At 42.9% G+C, this 17764-nt stretch overlaps 1 pseudogene; it reads right to left on the bottom strand.

Moving 5' to 3' along the window:
- Nucleotides 1-3072: 3072 nt before the first annotated feature.
- Nucleotides 3073-4722, bottom strand: LOC123439843 (annotated as a pseudogene).
- Nucleotides 4723-17764: the final 13042 nt, after the last annotated feature.

Below are 17764 nucleotides of genomic sequence, written 5' to 3'. Positions count from 1 at the left end.
TGCTGGTACCGAGTGGCACATAGCACAACCTGGAGATGGTCTTCCTTGAGGAGCATGTCATCGTCTTGCCATAGTTGCTCTTGATGTTCTTCATTGAAAGCTTGTACTTGAGGTGACCCGTATGTGAGTTTAGTTGTGAGTACTGCTTGTGCACCATAGACTAGGGAGAAGGGTGTCTTGTTGGTGGCTTGATTTGGTGTCATTTTGAGTGATCAAAGAACCAGCGACACTTCATCAATCCAGTGCCTCTCGTGTTTGTGCAGCTTGTCGAAAGTCCTTATCTTGAGGCCCCACAACACTTCGGCATTTGCCCTTTCTACTAGGCCATTGCTCCTATGGTGCGCAACCAATGCAAAGCAGATCTTGGCGCTGATGTCCTGCTAGTACTGCATGAAGATGTTGCTGGTGAATTGCGTGCCATTGTGAGTGACGATCCTATTGGGTACTCCAAAATAGCAAACAATCCCTTTGACGAACTTGATTACTGCTTGCACTATCACCTTCCTCAATGGCTCCCACTTTGGTCCAATTTGTAAACTTGTTGATTTCTACGAACAAGCATTGAAAGCCCCCCGTAGCAGGGGGAGGGGACCAACTAGGTCGAGCCCCTAGACCGCACACGCACATGAAGGTGGGATGGTTTGGAGGGCTTCTGCTGGATGATGTATCTGCTTGGCGTGGAACTGGCATGCTTCACGCATAGTCACCACCGCCAAGACGTCTTGAAGGGCTGTCGGCCAATAGAAACTATCAGGGGAAATGACAATCTATGGCACCCTATGGGGTCCCTTTATGATTCTGCAAGGCACTTTGGGCACACAAAGGGCATTCGTAGATTAGATCAAGCGTGGGGTTTATACAGGTTCGAGTCGCTCGGGAGTGTAAGACCCTACATCCTATTTCTGTTTGGTTGATTATATGGGTTCATGTACAGGAACGCAACAACCCGACAAGGATGCTCAAGAGGTGCAGCTACGCTTGCGATTGAACAGAGTGTCGACCCCCTAAAAGGTAGCCTCGGGATTCCCTTTATAGCTCAAGGGTTCACTACAGTGGCTATAATGGTCTTTTACTGGGTGTACAATGTGTACTGCAGCTATAGAGACTGTTTGTCGGGATAGGTAGTGGGAAACACCCACTACAAGGAATATGCTAGTACACGACGCTATTTTTTCGTCGCTACATCATCACGGTTTTTCATTTACGACGATCGCACGACGAAAAACCAAGCGTCGGAAACGGAGCGTCAGAAATGAACAGCCACGACGTTTTGATCAAAATCGTCGTAACTTTACGACGATTCCTGGATTGTCGTAACCTTTACGACGATCCTAAATCATCACTGACAATCAAACCCAATCCTACGTGGCAAAATTACGACGAAATCAAAACGTCATGGCTGAAATCAGCCCAACCCATTTCAATTGATCACATGGGCTCGTTTTATTTTTTTTGGGCTTTTCTTATTGGGCTTTTTTTGGGCCTTGGCCTATTTAAATCCACTTTTAGTTTTTCTTTTTCGAATTTTTTTTGGGCCCTGGCCTTTTAGTGCCTAAATACATTTGGTCCAGTTTCAGTTTTGGCCTTTTATTCATTTTTGAATTCAGCAACTTTTTTTTCAAGAACTTGGTTTCATTTCTATTTATTGGGCCTTTTCAACCAATTATTTGTCTAATATTAAATGCAACACTATTTAATATTCAAATTAAGAAAACTCCAAGTCGAATTAAAATCATCCATCATATAACATCACATAATACATCTCCCAGGTTTACATAACACAATAACTCATCTCATCAATACATTTCCTTACACAGGAATATAGCAAGAGCGAACAAAATTACACAATAGAACAATGGCACATCTGCTACTATCCCAACACTACAATGGACTTCATTCTTCTCTCCTATGAGACATGCTTGAGATGCAACAACTTGTCATCCTACAAGAACATTACACTCCACATGAATCAGTCAAAAAGAAATAAATATAAAAAATATTAGAAATAAAAAGATTTGTGTTCATCCTGAAGATAATGTTAAAAATATCCTTCGTATCACAAATGATTTATCCGTTCTACTGCAACAAAATATAACCACAAGTCAATTGTATCTACACATATTTTGTGTTGAGAAGAAAGAATGCGTGTGTGTGTGTGTGCGTATTGTACAACAATAGCATAACAGATAATGATCTCTCAGTTGCAGGCTTGCAGCTGAATTAGTGGTGCGAAGATTTGATTATGAACATAGCTGTGGCAGATTTCAAAAGTACATTAATTAAATAGATCTCAAAAGTTAAAGCACGTGCATTACTACCAACTTGACAACAGGTACCAAAAATCCAACAACATAACTATGTGAGATGCAAAAATAGGATATGTTTATGATGTACTACACATGTGCACACATCCCAAAGCAAGTCCTGAAATAAAGAGCATGCCACTGAACTGAACTAGTGCATACTGCACACATGCACCTATGGTCCAACCATTTCACCCGAATTCTAAATTGGCAACTAGTTAACATATTAATCATGTAAGTCAATCATAACAAGCAAGTAGGCAAGAGGGAACGCGACGACGGTGTAGAGGATACACAAGGTACAATTCAGCATTACATCACCAAACTAAACAAAGAACAATTCAAGAATATAAGGGGACTCATAAGTCATAACACCGTATAAAATAAGCTTCTAATAGAAATGGCTAATAGATCAAGAGACTAATGCCTTAGTTTTCCTATTCTCTGGGTGGTTCCAGTGTTACTGGATAGTTTTATAATAATTTATTCAACTACGTCCTCGCAACATAGGTTCCAGTATTACTCTGTATATACACGAAGGTCATGAAAGTCACCTATACTTATTTGGAGCTTTGTGGAGCAGAGATGAAGTTCAGCTTTATTTTATAAATGCTTCATTTCACACAGGAAAACTAGCTCTATCAGAAATCTTCAATTTTATTTGAGGGTGTTTGCCATGTATCTGAACTGAACCAACAAACAACTATGGTGGTTGTGCGTGTTTGTGTGTGCCTGCTTGTGCATGCATATGATCTGCTAGCTGCCTGTGTGTGTACTCAGCTTCTCAACTCATATGTAAAATGCCAAGAGAAGGACAAGTACGATCAGAACTTCCGCTGATATTTGTAGAACCAGAGAGAGCATCTCTGCTGAGAGTTAATACTAGTGAAACATGATGATTACCAAGAGTGGTTGCAGGATCTAAATCTTTGATGCTCCGTGCAACATCAACATGATCAACATTTGCAAGACTGCAGCATAACCAAAATTGAGCAGAGATTACTAGATGAAGAGCATATTGGACGGTACGAGAAGTCAAAAAATATAGCCACTCAATCACAATATTCAAGGAGGTACAAGCAGAAAAGACACAATATTGGTTGATCACATATAAATTTTTGAGCATATATAGTAAGTGCCAGCACAGCAGGTATGCCAGGTCCCGGCGAGAGAAACACAGAAACATTCCCCAAGTAGAAACTTACAATCTCAGTTGTCGGCCTTTGGCACATTCTGCTGCTTCCGGGTCTGAAAAATAGTAAAATTTCCACGACATATATCAGATCAAAATCTGGCAGTAAATAATCTAAGTCTCAGGTTAGAAGACCTAGAAAAGGAGCTGATGACATGTTCCTTTACCGGTCTGGAGAGCCGTATGCACAAAGAGAGGCCCAAGGAAGCTACCACCAATCCCAACCGAGACGACATTTGTCAACGGCTTCCCAGTCGCCCCAACCTGCATCCCAAGAAGTAGCGGCGATCAACGTTTTACCGTTTTCTGCTACATCTGACAAGTTATTAAGAGGTTTATCTGCAAATTTTACCCATGAGCCGCTTCTGAAAGTCTCTGAAAACTGCTTGATTTTATCCTTGACAGCCCAAACTTCGGGGACCACGTTCAGACCGTCGTGTTTATGACGGCGTCCCTCGGAGCCCTTGGAGCCACATGGAGCACTGATCTGTTCTCCGTGCTATTGATCTGACAAGCAAATCGAGTCAACTGAGAAACGTGTTCCTTTGGTCCCAGATTACATATGTTACCAACGGTACAACTTAAAGTACATAAGTGGTCAGCGAGACATATATGCAGATAACATCTTGCCACATGTGAGTGACACGATGGAATAGCTGAAGAAGGGTTGCGGACATCTTCTCCTTGAGCTTTGCGGCCTGCGATGACGATCCCGAATTAGTCTCCCCCGCTTATTATTACAAGGACAAGAGGCAAAAGGGGATTTAATCGGGCGGGCGTGACTCGCCTCTGCCAGCTTGAAGAGCTTGTCGACGATCTCGGTGGTGGCCTGCTGCCTCGCGTAGTCGAGGAAGACGCCCTCGAACTCCCTGCCAAATCCAATCCGATCCGATCCAAGGAATCGACCATCAGCGTCTCGGAGGCACGCGGGGGAGCAGAGCAGAGCAGGCGGGGGTATTGGGGGGGGGGGAGAAGCGGGGGGGGGGGGGCTTACGCTGTCATTGCCTTGCATCGATCGGCGTCGGCCATGAGGTCGCGCAGGTGCGTCTTGTGGATGGCGCCGACGTGCGCCTGCGGGCGGTGAGGTAAGGGAAGGAAACACACAGTTGAATCCAATTGGAAGCACGCAACAGGAGGAGGGTAACCCGCGGGTGGGCGGGCGGAGGGGATCCGGACCTGGAGGGCCTTCCACTAGTCCGTGTCGGAGATGAGCGCCGGCGACGCCATGGCCGGAGGGAGGACGGGCGGACCTGGCGGGATTGAGGCGGAGGATAAGCTAATTTAAGCCGCCCTGACAGGAAAAAAAGGTGGATTGTTGGATGGATGGATGGAGTGGGGAGGACGAAACAAGAGAGGAGGGTGAGGGTACCCCCTGGAGGACGTCGACGGCGGGCGGGCGGGCAGGCGGGCGGTTGTTGCCGGAGACGGGGGCGCGCCGCGGGTGGTGGAGGGAGATGGCGGATCGGTGGTGGAAGACGGACACAGAGCGGAGGAGGAGGAGGAGGAGGATCGATGGTGGCAGGCGGTTGCGGCGGCTAGGGTTCGCGCGCAGACAGAGGAAGAGATGGGTTGGGTGAGGTTTGCTGCGGGTCGATGGATGGACGAGTGGATGGATGGATGGATGGGCGGATGTGTGCCATGTCAGCGATCCATGTCAAAACTCATTCCACTAATCAGACTTAAGCTTGTATAATTTTCACTTTTTCTTTTGTTTCTCTTATATTTTTCATCCTCTTATTCGGGGTAAACATACAGTTTGTCAAAATTAACCAATATTATGCATGTGTGTCTACATTGGGATCACAAAAAATGTGATTTGGGATATTTTCATTTTCTTATAATTTCTGTGAACACAGTTTGTCAGAATTCAACTATTTGTGAAGAACCTACCAAATCTTTCTTACAAATTTGAACCGGACCATTTTTTAAGAATATTAGACCATAATTTATGCGCAATTGGCCAAATGGTTACATGTCAAAAGTGATTTTCCATTTTTCTTTCGAAAAAAAATCATTTTCCATTTTTCGGGTGCCAAAAATGATTAATCTTATGACCAAATTCATGACGTAGTTTGTTCAATAGATCTCATATTCTTTGGACGGAAAATTCGTTTTCCATTTTTTTGGACGGAAAATTCATTTGCATTTTTCGAGTACCCAAAATGATTTTTTTTGTGAAGAACCTACCATATATTTGTTGCCAAATTGAACCAAATAATTTTTCTAAAATACTATGCCATATTCAATGTACAATTGACAAAATAGTTGGGTGCTAAAAGCTTTGATCCGCTTCTCGTGAAAAAGACAAATTTCTGTTAATTCAGCTGGAAGGAAGTGTTTTCACATATTTGAGGAATATATGATCCAAAGTATTTATGAGAATTTTGTGAGAATTTTTGGAATGGCAGAATAGTAGGTTGCTTCACAAACTAGGATGAGGTGGGATAGAATGGACCCACGAGTGACATGTCAACATAGTTAGAACATGTTACGACATTTTTATAATCATCGTAAAAGTTATGACGATCTCATCTTATGCAGTTACGACGTTTTGACTCACATCGTCATAATTTATATGTAGATTTGATCCCCTCAAACTGTTTACGACGATCTCGGATGAAATCGTCATAGATTTATGACGAATTCATCAACGACATTTTAAAAAACATCATGTATGAGCATATTTCTTGTAGTGACCTAACCCTAGCGGACTAGGACGAGCGCATTGAATGCCTCTCCTTCTGTGTTGTCCACCCAGCTACCTCCTATTCTTCTGCTACACCACGGGACGAGTGCATTCGAATCTACAATAGGTCGGCCGCTGTGGCCATGTGCCCATGCCAGCCCTGCTTGTCCGTCTGCTCGCTTGACACCTTAGTTGATGTAGATAATCAGCCCCCTCGTGAGGTGGATCGGTGGATTGGTGGGCTGGAATCTTGTCGGGCGTTGCTTGTGGGCATCTTTAATGGCTGTTGAGAGTCTTTCCACCCTGCTTCGGTCTTCTCTTTGGTTTGGTTTGGGGGTTGGTGTGAGGTCAACAAGGAGTTGCCGGCCTGGGGGCCGCGCTTGCCCGTGTCTAAGTCAAGGGGACTAGGGCCCCATTTCCTAGTACATCGACAGTAGCCCTCGGGATTGGGCCATACACGCACATGTGTAGCGTTCTTGGGCTAGGCCCAAAATAGTGCACGAGCATGCATGACCACGTTTCCCTGCGGTTATGATGAATTTTGTTGACCTTTCCCATGATGCATAGTCCCGCAAGGGACGACATTGGTGGAGAGGGGCGGCCGCCCAAGAAGCACACCTAGTAGCAAGCGGTCATGTCAGTACACATGTGGCCAACCCCCATGGCCTTCCATGGGGCAAGTAGTGGGGAAACGATGTGGCGCCTGTCTGCCTTTCACCATTAAATGGTGTCGTTCCCCTTCTATCTTGACTGCGCCTTGGGTGACGCGTGATTCACTATTGGTTGAAGAGGGCCGTAAGTGCATCTAGTGCCCCTTAGTGAATTTGGTGGTTTGAAGACTTATAGGTTAAGAGACTGATACATTTGTAAGTGTACACATGCTCTATAAGTCGCTGATGAGTTTGAGTTATTCAATGAATATCGACCCCTAAAATTGTATGTCTTTGGGTGAAGACTTTGGTCATTCCTTGAAGAATTTGATCGCGAAGAAATTGCGAAAAAATTGATATTCCTCACGAAGATATTGAAGATGAGGAATCTGTGTGTCCCGAAGAAAATACTCTAAAGACTTTGAAGCTTGAAGATTTACTCTTTCTGTTTCATATTCTTCATTCTTGAGTCATAGGAACACCGTATTGTTAAAGGGGGTCGAGGTAAAACTATGACCAAAATTTCCTCAGGATGCTCAACCCAAACCTACACCTACCGAATCATCAAAGTGAGGAACATGAGAGACATGAGGACTGATGACCCACAAGTATAGGGGATCAATCGTAGTCCTTTCGATAAGTAAGAATGTCGAACCCAACGAGGAGCAGAAGGCTCTGATAAACAATTTTTAGCAAGGTAATAACTGCAAGTACTGAAACTAGCGTTAACAAGTGATGGTGTAGCGAGGTGAAACGTAGCAAGTGAAAAGTAACAAGTAACAAGTAGTAGCAACGGTGCAGCAAGTGGCCCAATCCCTTTTGTAGCAAGGGACAAGCCTGAACAAAGTCTTATAGGAGGAAAAAACGCTCCCGAGGACACACGGGAATTTCTGTCATGCTAGTTTCACCATGTTCATATGATTCACGTTCGTTACTTTGATAGTTTTATATGTGGGTGGACCGGCGCTTGGGTACTTCCCTTACTTGGACAAGCATCCCACTTATGATTAACCCCTCTCGCAAGCATCCGCAACTACGAAAGAAGAATTAAGACAACGTCTGACCATAGCATTAAACTAGTGGATCCAAATCAGCCCCTTGCGAAGCAACACATAGACTGGGGTTTAAGCTTCTGTCACTCTAGCAACCCATCATCTACTTACTACTCCCCAATGCCTTCCTCTTGGCCCAAGCATGGTTAAGTGTTATGTAGTCGACGTTCACATAACACCACTAGAGGAAAAGACAACATACAGCATATCAAAATACCGAACGAATACCAAATGCACATGACTATTATTAGCATGACTTATCCCATGTCCTCAGGAACAAAAGTAACTCCTCACAAAGCATAATCATAATCATGATCAGAGGTGTAATGAATAGCATCAAGGATCTGAACATAAACTCTTCCACCAAGTAATCCAACTAGCATCAACTACAAAGAGTAATCAACACTACTAGCAACGTTACAAGTACCAATCGGAGTCGCAAGATCGAGATTGGTTACAAGAGATGAACTAGGGATTGGAGAGGAGATGGTGCTGATGAAGATGTTGATGGAGATGACCCCCCTCCGACGAGAGGAGTGTTGGTGATGACGATGGCGACGATTTCCCCCTCCGGGAGGGAAGTTTCCCTCTGGTACTTCTTTCGCCCAGTATTTTTATATATTCCCAAAACATTCCACGTTCATTTTCAGGGTATTTGGAGTTGTGCAGAATAGAGTACTCAGACTTGCTCCTTTTCAAGTCGAGAATTCCAGCTGCCGGTATTCTCCCTCTTCAAATAAACCTTGCAAAATAAGAGAGAAAAGGCATAAGTATGGTACCACAAGGTAATATAACAACCCATAAAGCGATAAATATCAACATGAAAGCATGATGCAAAATGGACGTATCAAGTCCCCCAAGCTTAGACCTCGCTTGTCCTCAAGCGAAAACCAAGTTCCATAAACATGTCCACATGTTTAGGGATGAAGGTGTTAATAAAACAAAATACGGACATGAGGGCATCATGATCACACATAGAACAACAATACATCATAAAGATTCTTATGGGAAAGTAAAAATTCCTTCACAAAGCAAAGTATGAAGCAAAAACCTGACCGAGAAGTAACCGACAACAATCCATAGTCATTGAAGCAATTGCAATTTATCATAACATCAGAAAGAGTCAAATAAGAGCTTGTAAAGCAAACCCACATACTCAATCATCTCTTTTGTTTTCCACAATTGTTACAACTCACATGGTACTCATGGGATCAAAGTTTCAGCTGGACATATAGGAAGATAGGGGCTTATAGTTTTGCCTCCCAACCATTTACCTCAAGGGTAAAGTCAACAATAAGAAAGCATAAGTACTCATCTCCAAGTTGATATATGAATATAGATCTTTCCCAAGCATGTGACGGTAGCCAAGAAAAAGGCAAAATAGGGAATTGGTGAAGATCACCATGACTCTTACAAGGGAAAAAAGTAAAGGTACAAGATAGGCCCGTCGCAGAGGGAAGCAGAGGTTGTCATGCGCTTTTGAGGTTTGGATGTGTGTCCTCTTAGTGCGGAGGAACGTCACTTTATATTGCCTCCTGTGATAAAGAACTTTATTATGCAGTCTGTCGCTTTTATGTCTTCCTCATCACAGGTTCGTATAAAGCTTATTTTCCACACACTAACATATCATACATATTAGAGAGAAATTTTTATTGCTTGCACCGATGACAACTTACTTGAGGGATCTTATTCAATCCATAGGAAGGTATGGTGGACACTTATGGCAAAACTAGGTTGGTGGTTTATGGATGCACAAGTAGTATCTCTACTTGGTGCCAGAGTTTTGGCTAATACGAGGTGGAAGCAATCGTCACATGCTAAGGGATCTCTAATCATATAACATTGTTTGGAACCAAGCAAACACAATTCATTATGTTGTCTTCCTTGTCCAACATCTACTTCTAAGCATGTAATAGTTTGGTGAGTGCTCACAATTATAGAAGGTGTCTAAGATGATATATTTATATGTGAACCTCTCTTTCCTTATTACTTCTTATTAATTGCAACAATGACTGAGGTCTATGTTGATTTATTCTCAACAAGTTTCAATCATCATACTTGTCATATGTGAAGCTATCACTTTCCATAAGATCATCTCATGATCTTTCATGTTATCGTTCTTTTCATACTTTTGATCACGACACAAAACAAAGCCATTGACTAAGATACTCTTTATTATATAGCTTGCAAGCTCGAATACATCGGGGGTGACACAAAACAAAAAAACTCAAACTAAACACTACAGACTTATTCCACTAAGAGAAGAAATAAAAACTAAAAAAGAAAGAACTAAAACAAAGGTAAAAGCAAAAGATATAAAGGTGATACGATACCAGGGCAACTCCCCCAAGCTTGGCAAAAGCCAAGGGGATTGCCCATACCAATGCTTAGTTGTCTTCCTTTGGTGGTGAAGGTGGTGGAGTTGTTGCCTTTGATTCCAACAGAGCTATCAATCTTTGATTTATACCTTTGAGATCTGTGACATGGTTTTCCAGCAAAACAACTTCACGAGAAAGGGAAATATTGCGAGCACGAGTTGTTTTTCAAAACCTCAAGAGTTCAATCAAGGATGGAGACAACACGTGGAGGAAGGGTTGGAGAAAATCTACTCCTTCAACGTCTTCAATGTTGAACATAGGTTGAACTTCCTCCCTAGCTTGGGTTTTCTCCTTAGCTTTGTCCCTGGCTTCCGTGACTTCTACTCTTTTCAGATCAGCATCTACTACTTCATGAACTTGGGGAAGATCATTCTCCCCAACAGATTCCTGAGACATCTTTGCTCTAAATCTGTGCAGACAACAGGCTCGAACCAAAAACAGAGGAAAACTGCACGATACGGAGATCAAAACCCTCGGGCGTATATATAATTATTTTTTCTGGACCAGAAGGAGTGCTCCGCAAGAAAACGGAGTCCGGGAGGCACACGAGGTGCCCACAAGCCATGTAGCTGCCGCCAGGGGGTGGCGGCTACCAAGCTTGTGGCCGCCTCGTGCGCTCTCCGGACTGCTTTTTATTTTTCCAATTTTCCAAAAATTCCAAAACGGAGGAAATTTCCTATTGGAAAAGCTTCGGAGTCCAATTACTTACCGAAACAGATACCTCTTCGTTTTCAGGGTCTGAAACAGGCTGATAAACATCCCTTATGTACTCCTCTGGAGTTATGATATTGATGATATTGGTCTCAACATTTATGGGAGTACCAGAGATGTAATGCTTGATTCTTTGCCCATTTACCACTGCTTGCCTGCGAAGAATCTTAAACGAGAATTGTATAGCAGGACATAATCACCTACATTGAACTCTCGTTTTTGTATTGTTTTTTCGTGCCATCTCTTAACCTTTTCCTTGAACAACTTGGCATTCTCATATGCCTGAGCGCTCCATTCATCTAATGAGCTCATATCAAACAACCGCTTCTCATCGTCAAGTTTGAAATCGAAGTTGAGCTCTTTGATTGCCCAATAAGCTTTGTGTTCCAGCTCAAGAGGTAAATGACAGGCCTTACCGTAAACCATTTTATACGGCGACATGTCCATGGGATTCTTATAAGCAGTCCTATAAGCCCATAGTGCATCGTCAAGTTTACTAGACCAATTCTTCCGAGATCTATTGACAGTCTTTTGTAAGATCAATGTGATCTCCCTATTACTCAACTCCACTTGACCACTAGACTGAGGATGATAAGGAGATGCAACTCTATGCTTGACATCATACTTAGCAAGCATCTTGCGGAAAACACCATGAATGAAGTGTGAACCGCCATCAGTCATCAGATATCTGGGGACTCTAAATCTTGGGAAAATGACTTCTTTAAGCATCTTAATAGAGGTGTGGTGATCAACATTTCTAGTGGGGATAGCTTCTACCCACTTAGTGACGTAATCCACAGCAACTAAGATGTGAGTGTACCCATTGGAACTCGGGAAGGGTCCCATATAATCAAAGCCCCAGACATCGAACGATTCAATGACAAGTGAATAGTTCATAGGCATTTCCTGACGCTTACTGATGTTCCCTATTCTTTGGCATTCGTCACAAGACAAGACAAACTTATGGGCATCCTTGAAGAGAGTGGACCAATAGAAACCTGATTGCAATACCTTATGAGCAGTTCTATCTCCAGCATGTTGTCCTCCGTAGGCTTCGGAATGACACTTCTGCAGGATCTGTCCCTGTTCATGTTCAGGCACACAACGTATAATAACACTATCTACTCCTTCCTTATAAAGGTGAGGATCATCCCAAAAGTAGTGTCTCAAATCAAAGAAGAATTTCTTCTTTTGCTGGTAGGTGAAACTGGGTGGTATGTATTTGGCTACGATATAATTTGCGTAATCAGCATACCACGGTGCACTATGTGAAGTGCGGATGACATTTAGTTGCTCATCAGGAAAGCTATCATCAATAGGTCGTGGGTCATCAATGACATTCTTTAGCCTGGACAAGTTATGTGCTACAGGGTTATCAGCACCCTTTTGGTCAACAACGTGCAAATCAAATTCCTGTAGTAGGAGAACCCATCTGATTAGCCTAGGCTTAGCGTCCTTCTTCTCCATAAGGTACTTAATAGCAGCATGATCAGAGTGAATAGTGACTTTGGAGTCAACTATATAAGATCTGAACTTTTCACATGCAAACACGACTTCTAAAAACTCTTTTCCGTAGTGGCATAGTTTCTTTGGGCACTGTCTAGAGTTTTACTAACGTAGTGAATAATATTCAAGTTCTTGTCAACTCTTTGTCCTAGAACAACACCAACAACATAATCACTAGCGTCACACATGATTTCAAAGGGCAAGTTCCAGTCAGGTGGTTGAACAATAGGTGCGGTTATCAAGGCCTTCTTAAGTATTTCGAAAGCTTCCTCACAATCCTCATCAAAAACAAAAGGAACATCCTTCTGCAAGAGGTTGGTAAGAGGCCTAGAAATCTTAGAGAAGTCTTTAATGAACCTTCTATAGAAACCAGCGTGACCTAGGAAACTTTGTATACCTGTGTATCTGTGGGGCAAGGCATTTTCTCAATTGCATCAACCTTAGCCTTATCAACTTCAATGCCTCTTTCAGAAATTTTGTGTCCTAAGACGATGCCTTCATTAACCATAAAGTGACACTTCTCCCAATTCAAGACGAGGTTGGTATCTTTGCATCTCTGTAAGACTCGATCAAGGTTGTTGAGGAAATCATCAAAGGAAGACCCGTAGACGGAGAAGTCATCCATGAAAACCTCGACAATCTTTTCACAAAAGTCAGAGAATATAACCATCATACATCTTTGAAAGGTGGCAGGTGCATTGCATAAGCCAAAAGGCATACGTCTATAAGCAAAGGTACCGAAGGGGCAGGTGAAAGTGGTTTTTTCCTGATCAGATTGTGCAACAGGTATTTGCGAGAAACCTGAATAACCGTCTAGAAAGCAGAAGTGTGTGTGTTTGGATAGCCTTTCTAGCATTTGGTCGATAAACGACAAAGGACAATGGTCTTTCCTGGTTGCATTGTTCAGTTTCCGGAAGTCTATCACCATCCTATAGCCAGTAATAATCCTTTGTGGGATTAATTCATTCTTATCATTAGGAACAACGGTGATACCTCCCTTCTTAAGTACGCAATGTATTGGACTTACCCAATCACTATGAGCAACAGGATAAATGATTCCTGCTTCCAGAAGCTTTAATATTTCTTTTCTCACGACCTCTTTCATCTTAGGATTTAATCTCCTTTGATGATCAACAACTGGTTTGAAGTCAGGGTCAGTTTTAATCTTGTGCTGACATAGAGTGGGACTAATACCCTTAAGATCATCAAGAGTATATCCAATAGCCGCGCGGTGCTTCCTCAAAGTTTTTAGTAACTTCTTCTCTTTGTGATTCGAGAGGAGAGCACTAATAATAATAGGATATATCTCCTTCTCATCAAGATAGGCATACTTAAGAGTATCAGGCAACTGTTTAAGCTCGAACACAAGATCACCCTTCGGTGGGGGAGGATCCCCAAGCAGTTCAACAGGCAGATTATTCTTGAGAATAGGATATTGCTCTAAGACAATTTTATCTATCTCATCTCTTTCATCCATATGCATATCATTTTCATGCTCAAGCAGATATTGCTCTAAAGGATCCGTAGGAGGTACGGCAATAGAGGCAAGAGCAATGATTTCATCCCTACCAGACGACTCTTTTTCATGGGGTTGTCTTCCAAACTTGGAGAAGTTAAATTCATGAGACACACCCTCGAAACTAACAGTGACAGTCTTCTTAATGCAATCAATGTGAGCATTGACAGTGTTGAGAAAGGGTCTACCAAATATGATGGGACAAAAGCTATCTTGTGCAGTAGCAAGGACGAGGAAATCAGTAGGATACTTCGTCTTACCACACAGGACTTCTACGTCTCTCACAATTCCCAGAGGGCAGATAGTGTTTCTATTAGCTAGCGTAATAGTGACATCAATGGGTTCGAACTTAGCAGGTGTAATCTCATGTTTGATTTCATCATATAGGGAACGGGGTATTGCCCTAACACTAGCACCCATATCACATAAACCTTGATAACAGTGATCTCCTATCTTGACAGAAACAACGGGCATGCAAACTACAGGTCTGTATTTGTCTTTCGCGTGAGGTTTAGCAATTCTAGCGGAGTCCTCACAGAATTTGATAACATGCACGTCTATGTCTTCGGCTAAGAGATCTTTGATAATAGAAACACTAGGTTCAACTCTAATTTCCTCAGGGGGTGCAAGTGGTCTAATGTAACCCCTACGTATCACAGTTGGAGCTTTAGAATAATCCTTTTTCCTAGCAGGGTAAGGTGGTTTCTCAGCGTAGGCACAAGGAACAACATGATCACTAAAAGCAATGACTTTCCCCTCAACTAGATTGGTTTTAGCTATGTTGACTTCTACACGGGGTGATATTTAAACCACTTGTCTTTGGGAAGATCAACATGAGCAGCAAAATATTCACATAGAGAAGCTATTATTTCAGAGTCAAGTCCATACAAAGCGTTAAAATCTCTAGAAGTGTTTGTTTCAACAAAAGATTTAACACAATCAAACTAGAAATTCATACCTGACTCCATACCTTCTTCCAGCTCCCAATCTTAAGAGTTACGTATGATTCTTTCCAATAAATTCCACTTGTGGTCAATATCCTTCTTCATAAAAGAACCGGTACAAGAAGTGTCAAGCATGGTACGATCATCTTGAGAAAGCTGAGCATAAAAGTTTTGAGGGAGAATTTCTTTCGAGAGCTCATGATTGGGGCATGAATATAGCATTGATTTAATCCTCCCCCAAGCTTGAGCTATGCTTTCCCTGTCACGAGGCCAAAAGTTATAAATATAATTCCAATCACGATGTACTAAATGCATAGGATAGAACTTTTGATGAAATTCCAATTTCAACCGATTGTAGTCCCATGATCCAGTATCATCACATAGCCTATACCATGTCAATGCCTTATCCTTCAAAGATAAAGGAAAGACTTTCTTCTTTACCTCATCCTTGGGCAAACCTGCAAGCTTAAATAAACCACAAACTTCATCTACATAGATCAGATGGAAGTCTGGGTGTGAAGATCCATCTCCTGTAAAAGGATTAGCCAGCAGTTTCTCAAGCATACCCGAAGGAATTTCATAAAAGATACTTTCAGTAGGTACCTCAGGTTGAGGAACAACTCCTCGTGCTTCCGTTCGTGGTGAAGATACCCCGAACAAATTCCTCAAAGGAACAGTTTCCATAGTGACAAGTGACAATAAATTTCAGCACAGTATATAAATGTTTCCGTACCAAATTCCACTTATCAAAGGCGCTTCCCTCCCCGACAATGGCGCCAGAAAAGAGTCTTGATGACCCACAAGTATAGGGGATCATTCGTAGTCCTTTCGATAAGTAAGAGTGTTGAACCCAACGAGGAGCAGAAGGCTCTGATAAACAGTTTTCAGCAAGGTAATAACTGCAAGTACTAAAAGTAGCGGTAACAAGTGATGGTGTAGCGAGGTGAAACGTAGCAAGCGAAAAATAACAAGTAACAAGTAGTAGCAACGGTGCGGCAAGTGGCCCAATCCCTTTTGTAGAAAGGGACAAGCCTGAACAAAGTCTTATAGGAGGAAAAACGCTCCCGAGGACACACGGGAATTTCTGTCATGCTAGTTTCATCATGTTCATATGATTCGCGTTCATTACTTTGATAGTTTGATATGTGGGTGGACCGACGCTTGGGTACTGACCTTACTTGTGCAAGCATCCCACTTATGATTAACCCCTCTCGCAAGCATCCGCAACTACGAAAGAAGAATTAAGACAACGTCTAACCATAGCATTAAACTAGTGGATCCAAATCAGCCCCTTGCGAAGCAACGCATAGACTGGGGTTTAAGCTCCCGTCACTCTAGCAACCCATCATCTACTTACTACTCCCCAATGCCTTCCTCTAGGCCCAAACATGGTGAAGTGTTATGTAGTCGACGTTCACATAACACCACTAGAGGAAAAGACAACATACATCATATCAAAATACCGAACGAATACCAAATTCACATGACTATTATCAGCATGACTTATCCCATGTCCTCAGGAACAAAAGTAACTACTCACAAAGCATAATCATAATCATGATCAGAGGTGTAATGAATAGCATCAAGGATCTGAACATAAACTATTCCACCAAGTAATCAAACTAGCATCAACTACAAAGAGTAATCAACACTACTAGCAACCTTACAAGTACCAATCGGAGTCGCGAGACGGAGATTGGTTACAAGAGATGAACTAGGGATTGGAGAGGAGATGGTGCTGATGAAGATGTTGATGGAGATGGCTCTCCTCCGACGAGAGGAGTGTTGGTGATGACGATGGCGATGATTTCCCCCTCCGGGAGGGAAGTTTCCCCGGCAGGATCGTCCTGCCGGAGCTCTAGATTGGATCTGCTCAAGTTCCGCCTCGTGGCGGCGGCAAAACCACGAAAAAGCTCATCCTTGATTTTTTCTGGAACGAAACCCTTCATATAGCAAAAGAGGGGGGCCAGTGGGCCGCCAGGGTGCCCACAAGCCTTGTTGCCGCGGCGAGGGGGTGGCGGCTACTAGACTTGTGGGGCCGTGGTAGCTCCCCTGTGGTACTTCTTTTGCCCAGTATTTTTTATATATTCCCAAAAAATTCCATGTTGATTTTCAGGGCATTTGGAGTTGTGCAGAATAGAGGACTCAGACTTGCTCCTTTTCTAGTCCAGAATTCCAGCTGCCGGTATTCTCCCTCTTCAAATAAACCTTGCAAAATAAGAGAGAAAAGGCATAAGTATGGTACCACAAGGTAATATAACAGCCCATAAAGCGATAAATATCAACATGAAAGCATGATGCAAAATGGACGTATCAAGGACTTTCAGAGTTGTAAGTTCCGACCATTCCCGCACCACGCGCGACCTGTCCCAAATCTTATCCACCCAACAGTCATGTCATTAAGGGCATTTATGTCAAATCATGTCCGGATGCTCCCAGGCTATAAATAGCCGCCCCACAACCACTAGCTGGTTGGTTGCTCCTTGAGAAACTCACACTAGTCATTTAGAGCAACCCAAATTCCTCAAAACCTTTGAGCGAAAATCATCAAGTGAGGAAATACCCCAAACACCCAAACCCAACCCAAAACCCAAGTGAGGGAGCACACCGAAGATGTTATTCTTGTGTGGAACCGATGCTTGTTACCTTTGAGGACCGTGCATCCTCCATACTGCTAAGCGTCATGGTCTAGAGCATCCAACAGTCAATTGTGGATCGCCGGGTGACCGAGTTTTTGAGGGTTTGGAAGTCCGCCCCGAAGACTTACCACGAGTGTTGGGTGAGGATTGTGTGTCCTAAGCTCGAGGATAATATGGTAGGGACTGT

This window comes from Hordeum vulgare, chromosome 3H (genome assembly GCF_904849725.1).
Source record: "Hordeum vulgare subsp. vulgare chromosome 3H, MorexV3_pseudomolecules_assembly, whole genome shotgun sequence".
Lineage (NCBI taxonomy): Eukaryota > Viridiplantae > Streptophyta > Magnoliopsida > Poales > Poaceae > Hordeum > Hordeum vulgare.
This window is presented reverse-complemented; position numbering and strand designations above follow the sequence as displayed.